This window comes from Sciurus carolinensis, unplaced genomic scaffold (genome assembly GCF_902686445.1).
Source record: "Sciurus carolinensis unplaced genomic scaffold, mSciCar1.2, whole genome shotgun sequence".
NCBI lineage: Eukaryota > Metazoa > Chordata > Mammalia > Rodentia > Sciuridae > Sciurus > Sciurus carolinensis.
In genome coordinates, this window is record NW_025920231.1 from 31,504 (window position 1) to 41,055 (window position 9,552).

Sequence of the window (9,552 nt, forward strand, 5' to 3'; positions counted from 1 at the left end):
GTGAGAGTGAGAGTGATCTGTGCCAGTTCCTGGCTCTGTGAGTTGGAGTAGACGTGGTCTATGCCAGTTCCAGGCTCTGTAAGTGGGAGTGGAAGTGATCTATGCCCGTTCCTGGCTCTGTAAGTGGGAGTGGAAGTGATCTATTCCAGTTCCTGTATTTGAAAGTGAGAGTGGAAGTGAACCGTGCCAGTTCCTGGCTCTGTGAGTGGCAGTGGAAGTGATCTATGCTAGTTCCAAGCTCTGTGATTGGGAGTGGAAGTGACCCATGCCAGTTCTTGGCTCTGTAAGTGGGAGTGGATATGATCTATGCCAGTTCCTGGCTCTGTAAGTGGGAGTAGAAGTGGTCTATGGCAGTTCCTGACTCTGTAAGTGGGACTGGAAGTGATCTATGCCAGTTCCTGGCTCTGTAAATGGAGGAGAAGGGGTCTATGCCAGTTTCTACCTCAGTGAATGAGAATGGAAGTGGTCTCTGACATTTCCTGTGTCTGTAAGTGAAGGTGAAATGGTCTGTGCCAGTTCCTGGCTCTGTAATTGAGAGTGCAAGTGATCTATGCCAGTTCCTGGCTCTGTAAGTGAGTTTGGAAGTGGTCTATGCCAGTTCCTGGCTCTGTATGTGGGAGTGGAAGTGGTCTGTGCCAGGTCCTGGCTCTGTAAGTGGGAGTGGAAGTGATCTATGCCATCCCTGGCTCTCTTAGTGGGAGGTAAGTGAACTATGTCAGTTCCTGTCTTTGTAAGTGAGAATGGAAGTGATCTGTGCCAGTTCATGGTTGTGTAAGTGGGAGTGGAAGTGATCTATGCCAGTTCCTGTCTTTGTAAGTGAGAGTGGAAGTGATCTGTGCCAGTTCCTGTCTCTGTGAGTGGGACTGGAAGTGATCTATGCCAGTACCTGGCTCTGTTAGTGGGAGTGGAAGTGATCTATGCAAGTTTCTGGCTCTGTAAGTGGGAGTGGAATTGGTCCATGCCAGTTCCTGGCTCCGTGAATGAGAATGGAAGTGGTCTATGACATTTCCTGGCTGTGAAAGTGGAGTGGAAATGGTCTATGCCAGTTCCTGGCTCTGTAAGTGGGATTCAAGTGATCTCTGCAATTTCCTGGCTCTGTGAGTGGGAGTGGAACTGATGTATGCCAGTTCCTTTCTTTGAGAGTGGGAATAGAAGAGGTCTATGGCATTTCCTGGCTCTGTGAGTGGGATGGAAGTGATCTATGCCAGTTCCTGGCTCTGTGAGTTGGAGTGGAAGTGATCTATGCCAGTTCCTTGCTCTGTGAGTGAGAGTGGAAGTGATCTATCCCAGGTCCTGTCTCTGTGAGTGAGAGTGAAAGTGATCTGTACCAGTTCCTGCTCTGTGAGTGGGAGTGCAAGTGATCTATGCCTGATCCTTGCTCTGTAATTGGGAATGGAAGTGATCTATGCAGTTCCTGTCTCTGTAAGTGAGAGTGGAAGTGAACTGTGCCAGTTCCTGGCCCTGTGATTGGGAGTGTAAATGGTCTATGCAATTTCCTGTCTCTGTAATTGGGAGTTGAAGTGATCTATGCCAGTTCCTATCTTTGTAAGTGAGAGTGGAAGTGATCTGTGCCAGTTTCTGGCTCTGTGAGGTGGAGTGTAAGTGATCTATGCCAGTTCCTGGCTCTGCGAGTGGGAGTGTAAGTGTTCTATGTCGTTTCCTGTCTCTGTAAGTGAGAGTGGAAGTGATCTGTGCCAGTTCCTGACTGTGTAAATGAGAGTGGAAGTGATCTATGTAATTTCCTGACTCTGTAATTTAGTTTGAAAGTGGTCTATGCCAGTTCCTGGCTCTGTAATTGGGAGTGGAAGTGGTCTATGCAAGTTCCAGGCTCTGTGAGTGGGATTGGAAGTGGTCTATGCCAGTGCCTGGTTTTGTAAGTGGGAGTGGAAGTCATCGACACTAGTTCCTGGCTCTGTAAGTGAGATTGGAAGTGGTCTATGCCAATTCCTGGCTCTGTAAGTGGAATGGAAGTGGTCTATGCCAGTTCCTGGCTTTGTAAATGGGAGTGGAAGTGATCTATGCCAGTTCATGGCTCTGTGAGTGAGACTGGAAGTGATCTATGCCAGTCCCTGTCTCTGTAAGTGAGACTGGAAGTGATCTGTGCCCGTTCCTGGCTCTGTAAGTGGGAGTGGAATTGATCTATGCCAGTTTTTGGCTCTGTACGTGGTAGTGGAAATGATCTATGCCAGTTCCTGTCTCTGTGTGTGGGATTGAAATGATCTATGCCTGTTCCTCTCTTTGTGAGTGAGAGTGGAAGTGATCTGTGTCAGTTCCTTGCTCTGAGAGTGGGAGTGGATGTGCTCTACGGCAGTTCCTGGCTCTGTGAGTGCGAATGGAAGTGATCTATGCCAGTTCTTGGCTCTGTAAGTGAGAGTGTACGTGATCGATCGCAGTTCCTGGCTCTGTAAGTGGGACTGGAATTGGTCTAAGCCAGTTCCTGGCTCTGAAACTGGGAGTGGATGTGATCTGTGCCAGTTCCTGGCTACATAAGGGAGATTGGAAGTGATCTCTGGCAGTTCCTGGCTCTCTAAGTGAGAGTGGAAGTGGTCTATGCCAGTTCCTGGCTCTGTAAGTGGGAGTGGACGTGGTCTATGCCAGTTCCTGGGTCTGAAATTGGGAGTGGATGTGATCCATGCCAGTTCCTGACTGTGTAAGTGAGAGTGGTAGTGATCTATGGCAGTTCCTGGCTCTGTAAGTGAAAGTGGAAGTGATCTGTGCCAGTTCCTGGCTCTGTGAGTGGGAGTGGAAGTGATCTATGCCAGTTCATGGCTCTGTGTGTGGGAATAGACGTGATCTATTCCAGTTCCTGTCTTGGTAAGCGAGAGTGGAAGTGATCTGTGTCATTTCCTGGCTCTGGGAGTGGGAGTGTAAGTGATCTGTACCAGTTCCTGGCTCTGTGAGTGGGAGTGGAAGTGATCTATGCCAGTTCCTGGCTCTGTCATTGGGATGGAAGTGATCTGTGCCAGTTCGTGGCTCTGTGAATAGGAGTGGAAATGATCTATGCCAGTTCCTGGCTCTGTAAGTGAGAGTCAAAGTGATCTGTGCCAGTTAGTGGCTCTCTGAGTGGGAGTGGAAGTGATCTATGCCAGTTCCTTGCTCTGTAAGTGGGAGTGGAAGTGGTCTATGCTCTTTTCTGGCTCTTTGCATGAGAATGGAAGTGGTCTTTGACATTTCCTGGATCTGTAAGTGGAGTGGAAATGGTCTATCCCAATTCCTGGCTCTGTAAGTGAGAGTGGAAGTGATCTACACCAGTTCCTGGCTCTGTAAGTGAGTTTGGAATTGGTCTCTGCCAGTTCGTGGCTCTGTAAGTGGGAATGGAAGTGATCTATGCACTTCCTGGCTCTGTGTTGGGAGTGGAAGTGATCTATGCCAGTTCCTGTCTCTGTAAGTGAGAGTGGAAGTGATCTGTGCCAGTTCCGGCCTCTGTAAGTGGGAGTGGAAGTGATCTGTGCCAGTTCCTGGCTCTGTTAGTGGGAATGGAAGTGATCTATGCCAGTTCCTGTCTCTGTAAGTGAGAGTTGAAGTGATCTGTGCCATTTTGTGGCTCTGTGAGTGAGACTGGAAGTGATTTATGCCAGTTCCTGCCTCTGTGAGTGGGAGTGGAAGTGATCTATGCCAGTTTCTGCCACTGTACGTGGGAGGAAATGTGATGTGTTCCAGTTCCTGGCTCTGTGATTGGGAGTGGAAGTGATCTATGCCAATTCCTTGCTCTGTGAGTGTGAGTGGAAGTGATCTATGCCAGTTCCTGTGTCTGTGAGTGAGAGTGGAAATGATCTATGCCAGTTCCTGGCTCTGTGAGTGGGAGTGGAAGTGATACATGCCTGTTCCTGGCTCCGTATGTGAGAGGGGAAGTGATCTATGCCAGTTTCTGGCTCTGTAAGTGGGAGTGGAAGTGATCTCTGCCAGTTCATGGCTCTGTGAGATGGAGTGGTTTTGATCTATGTCAGTTCCTGGCTCTGTGAGTTGGAGAGGAAGTGATCTATGCCAGTTCCTTGCTCTGTGACTGATGGTGGAAGTGATCTATGCCAGTTCCTGGCTCTGTTTTTGAGAGTGGAAGTGAGCTGTTCCAGTTCCTGGCTCTGTGAGTGGGAGTGGAAGTGATCGATGCCAGTTCCTGGAATGTGAGTGATAGTGGAAGTGATGTTTGCCAGTTCTTGGCTCTGTGAGTGGGAGTGGAAGTGGTCTATCACATTTCCTGTCTCTGTTATTGGGAGTGGAAGTGATCTATGCCAGTTCCTGTGTTTGTAAATGAGAGTGGAAGTGATCTGTTCCAGTTCATTGCTCCGTGAGTGGGAGTGGAAGTGATATGAGCCAGTTCCTGGTTCTGTGAGTAGGAATGGAAGTGATCTATGCCAGTTCCTGGCTCTGTAAGTGAGAGTTGAAGTGATCTGTGCCAGTTCCTGGCTCTTTGAATGGGAGTGGAAGTGATTTATGCCAGTTCCTGGGTCTGTGAGTGGGAGTGGAAGTGATCTATGCCAGTTCCTGGAATGTGAGTGATAGTGGATGTGATGTTTGCCAGTTCCTGGCTCTGTGACTGGGAGTGGAAGTGGTTTATGACATTTTCTGTCTCTGTTATTGGGAGTGGAAGTGATCTATGTCAGTTCCTGTGTTTGTAAGTGTGAGTGGAAGTGATCTGTGCCAGTTTCTTGCTCCGTGAGTGGGAGTGGAAGTGATCTGAGCCAGTGTCTGGTTCTGTGAGTAGGAATGGAAGTGATCTATGCCAGTTCCTGGCTCTGTAGGTGGGAGTGGAAGTGATCTATGCCAGTTCCTGGTTCTTTGAGTGGAAGTGGAAGTGATCTATGCCAGTTCCTGGCTCTGTGAGTGAGAGTGGAAGTCATCTATGCCAGTTCCTTGCTCTGTGAGTGAGAGTGGAAGAGGTCATTGCCAGTTCCTGTCCTTGTGAGTGAGAGTGGAAGTGATCTGTTCCAGTTCCTGACTCTGTGAGTAGGAGTGGAAGTGATATCGGCCAGTTTCTGGCTCTGTGAGTGGGATTGGAAGTTATCTATGCCTGTTCCTGGCTCTGTGAGTGGGAGTGGAAGTGATCTATGCCACTTCCTGGATTGTGAATGAGAGTGGAAGTGATCTGAGCCAGTGTCTGGTTCTGTGAGTAGGAATGGAAGTGATCTATGCCAGTTCCTGGTTCTTTGAGTGGGAGTGGAAGTGATGTATGCCAGTTCCTGGCTCTGTAAGTGAGAGTGGAATGATCTATGCCAGTTCCTGGCTCTGAGAGTGGAAGTGGAAGTGATCTATGTCATTTTCTGTCTCTGAAAGTGAGAGTGAGAGTGATCTATGCCTGTTCCTGGCTCTGTGAGTTGGAGTAGGTGTGGTCTATGCCAGTTCCAGGCTCTGTAAGTGGGAGTGAAAGTGATCTATGCCCGTTCCTGGTTCTGTAAGTGGGAGTGGAAGTGATATATTCCAGTTCCTGTTTTTGTAAGTGAGAGTGGAAGTGAACTGGGCCAGTTTCTGGCTCTGTGAGTGGGTGGAAGTGATCGATGCCAGTTCCAGGCTCTGTGATTGGGAGTGGAAGTGACCCATGCCAGTTCTTGGCTCTGTAAGTGGGAGTGGAAATGATCTATGCCAGTTCCTGGCTCTGTAAGTGGGAATGGAAGTGGTCTATGGCAGTTCCTGGCTCTGTAAGTGGGACTGGAAGTGATCTATGCCAATTCCTGGCTCTGTAAATGGAGAGGAAGTGGTCGATGCCAGTTTCTAGCTCAGTGAATGAGAACGGAAGTGGTCTTTGACATTTCCTGTGTCTGTAAGTGGAGGTGAAATGGTCTATGCCAGTTCCTGGCTCTGTAATTTGAGAGTGGAAGAGATCTATGCCAGTTCCTGGCTCTGTAAGTGAGTTTGGAAGTGGTCTATGCCAGTTCCTGGCTCTGTATGTGGGAGTGGAAGTGATCTATGCCATTTCCTGGATCTGTGAGTGGGAGTGAAAGTGATCTATGCCAGTTCCTTTCTCTGTAAGTGAGAGTGGAATTGATCTGTGCCAGTTCTTTCTCTGTGAGTTGGAGTGGAAGTGATCTATGCCAGTTCCTGGCTCTCTGAGTGGGAGGGAAGTGATCTATGTCATTTCCTATCTTTTTAAGTGAGAATGGAAGTGTTCTGTGCCAGTTCCTGGCTCTGTGAGTGAGAATGGAAGTGGTCTATGACATTTCTTGGCTGTGAAAGTGGAGTGGAAATGGTCTATGCCAGTTCCTGGCTCTGTAAGTGAGAGTCGTAGTGATCCTCATCAGTTCCTGGCTCTGTAAGTGAGTTTGAAAGTGTTCTATGCCAGTTCCTGGCTCTGTAAGTGGGAGTGGAAGTGATCTATGCAATTTCCTGGCTCTGTGAGTGCGAGTGGAAGTGATGTATGCCAGTTCCTGGCTCTGTGAGTGGGAATAGAAATGGTCTATGGCATTTCCTGGCTCTGTGAGTGGGATGGAAGTGATCTGTGCCAGTTCCTGGCTCCTTGAATGTGAGTGGAAGTGATCTATGCCAGTTCCTGGCTCTGTGAGTGGGCGTGGAAGGGATCTATGCCAGTTCCTGGCTCTGTAGGTGGAAGTGGAAGTGATCTGTTCCTGTTCCTGGTTCTTTGAGTGGAAGTGGAAGTGATCTATGCCAGTTAGTGGCTCTGTGAGTGAGAGTGGAAGTCATCTATGCCAGTTCCTTGCTCTGCGAGTGAGAGTGGAAGTGATCATTGCCAGTTCCTGTCCATGTGAGTGACAGTGGAAGTGATCTGTTCCAGTTCCTGACTCTGTGAGTGGGAGTGTATGTGATCTATGCCAGTTCCTGGAATGTGATTGAGAGTGGAAGTGATCATTGCCAGTTCCTGTCCTTGTGAGTGAGAGTGGAAGTGATCTGTTCCAGTTCCTGACTCTGTGAGTAGGAGTGCAAGTGATATCGGCCAGTTTCTCGCTCTGTGAGTGGGATTGGAAGTTATCTATGCCTGTTCCTGGCTGTGTGAGTGGGAGTGGAAATGATCTATGCCATTTCCTGGATTGTGAATGAGAGTGGAAGTGATCTATGCCAGTTCCTGTCTCTGTAAGTGGAGGGGAAGTGATCTGAGCCAGTTCCTGGTTCTGTGAGTGGGAGTGGAATGATCTATGCCAGTTTCTGGCTCTGAGAGTGGGAGTGGAAGTGATCTATGTCATTTCCTCTCTCTGAAAGTTAGAGTGAGAGTGATCTGTTCCAGTTCCTGGCTCTGTGAGTTTGAGTACATGTGGTCTATGCCATTTCCAGGCTCTGTTAGTGGGAGTGGATGGGATCTATGCCCGTTCCTGGCTCTGTAAGTGGGAGTGGAAGTGATCTATTCCAGTTCCTATTTTTGTATGTGAGTGTGGAAGTGAACTGTGCCAGTTCATGGCTCTGTGAGTGGGAGTGGAACTGATCTATGCCAGTTCCAGGTTCTGTGAGTGCGAGTGGAAGTGACCCATGCCAGTTCTTGGCTCTGTAAGTGGGAGTGGAAATGATCTATGCCAGTTCCTGGCTCTGTAAGTGGGAGTGGAAGTGGTCTATGGCACTTCCTGGCTCTGTAAGTGGGAGTGGAAATGATCTATGCCAGTTCCTGGTTCTGTAAATGGAGGGGAAGTGATCTATGCCAGTTTCTAGCTCAGTGAATGAGAATGGAAGTGGTCTTTGACATTTCCTGTGTCTGTAAGTGGAGGTGAAATGGTCTATGCCAGTTCCTGGTTCTGTAATTGAGAGTGGAGGTGATCTATGCCAGTTTCTTGCTCTGTAAGCGAGTTTGGAATTGGTCTATGCCAGTTCCTGGCTCTGTATGTGGGAGTGGAAGTGGTCTGTGCCAGGTCCTGGCTCTGTAAGTGGGAGTGGAAGTGATCTATGCCAGTTCCTGGCTCTCTGAGTGGGAGGTAAGTGATCTATGTCAGTTCCTGTCTTTGTAAGTGAGAATGGAAGTGATCTGTGCCAGTTCCTGGCTGTGTAAGTGGGAGTGGAAGTGATCTATGCCATTTCCTGGCTCTCTGAGTGGGATGGAAGTGATCTATGTCAGTTCCTGTCTTTGTAAGTGAGAATGGAGGTGTCATGTGCCAGTTCCTGGCTCTGTAAGTGTAGGTGGAAGTGATCTATGCCAGTTCCTGGATATGTGAGTGAGAGTGGAAGTGATCTGTGCCAGTTCCTTTCTCTGTGAGTGGGACTGGAAGTGATCTATGCCAGTACCTGGCTCTGTAAGTGGGAGTGGAAATGATCTATGCCAGTTCCTGGCTCTCTGAGTGAGATGCAAGTGATCTATATCAGTTCCTGTCTTTGTAAGTGAGAATGGAAGTGATCTGTGCCAGTTCCTGGCTCTGTAAGTGGTGGTGGAAGTGATCTATGGCATTTCCTGGCTCTGTGAGTGGGATGGAAGTGATCTGTGCCAGTTCCTGGCTCTGTGAGTGGGAGTGGAAGCGATCTATGCCAGTTCCTGGCTCTGTGAGTGGGAGTGGAAGTGATCTATGCCAATTCCTGGCTCTATGAGTGGGAATGGAAGTCATCTATGCCAGTTCCTGTCTTTGTAAGTGAGAGTGGAAGTGATCTGTGCCACTTCGTGGCTCTGTGAGTGGGAGTGGTAGTGATCTTTGCTAGTTACTTACTCTGTGAGTGGCAGTGGAAGTGATCTATGCCAGTTCCTGGCTCTGTCAGTGGGAGTGGAACTGATCTGTGCCAGTTTCTGGCTCTGAGAGTGTGATTGGAATTGATGTATTCCAGTTCCTGGCTCTGTGAGTTGGAGTGGAAGTGATCAATGCCATTTCCTTGCTCTGTGAGTGAGAGTGGAAGTGACCTATCCCAGGACCTGTCTCTGTGAGTGAGAGAATGAAAGTGATCTGTACCAGTTCCTGGCTCTGTGGGTGGGAGTGCAAGTGATCTATGACTGTTCCTTGCTCTGTAATTGGTCGTGGAAGTGATCTATGCAGTTCCTGGACTGTGAGTGAGAGTGGAATTGATGTTTTCCAGTTTCTGGCTGTGTATGTGGGAGTGAATGATCTATGCTAGTTCCTGGCTCTGTGAGTGGGAGTGGAAGTGATCTATGCCAGTTCCTGTCTCTGTAAGTGAGAGTGGAAGTGAACTGTGCCAGTTCCTGGCCCTGTGATTGGGAGTGGAAATGGTCTATGCCATTTCCTGTCTTTGTAATTAGTAGTTGAAGTGATCTATGCCAGTTCCTGTCTTTGTAAGTGAGAGTGGAAGTTATCTGTGCCAGTTTCTGGCTCTGTGAGGTGGAGTGTAAGTGATCTATGCCAGGTCCTGGCTCTGTGAGTGGGAGTGGAAGTGATCTATGTCGTTTCCTGTCTCTGTAAGTGAGAGTGGAAGTGATCTGTGCCAGTTTTTGGCTGTGTAAGTGATAGTGGAAGTGATCTACGTCATTTCCTGACTCTATAATTGGATTTGAAAGTGGTCTTTGTCAGTTCCTGGCTCTGTAAGTGGAGTGGAAGTGGTCTATGCAAGTTCCAGGCTCTTTGAGTGGGAGTGGAAGTGGTCTATGCCAGTTCCTGGTTTTGTAAGTGGGAGTGGAAATCATCGACACTAGTTCCTGTCTCTGTAAGTGAGATTGGAAGTGGTCTATGCCAGTTCCTGGCTCTT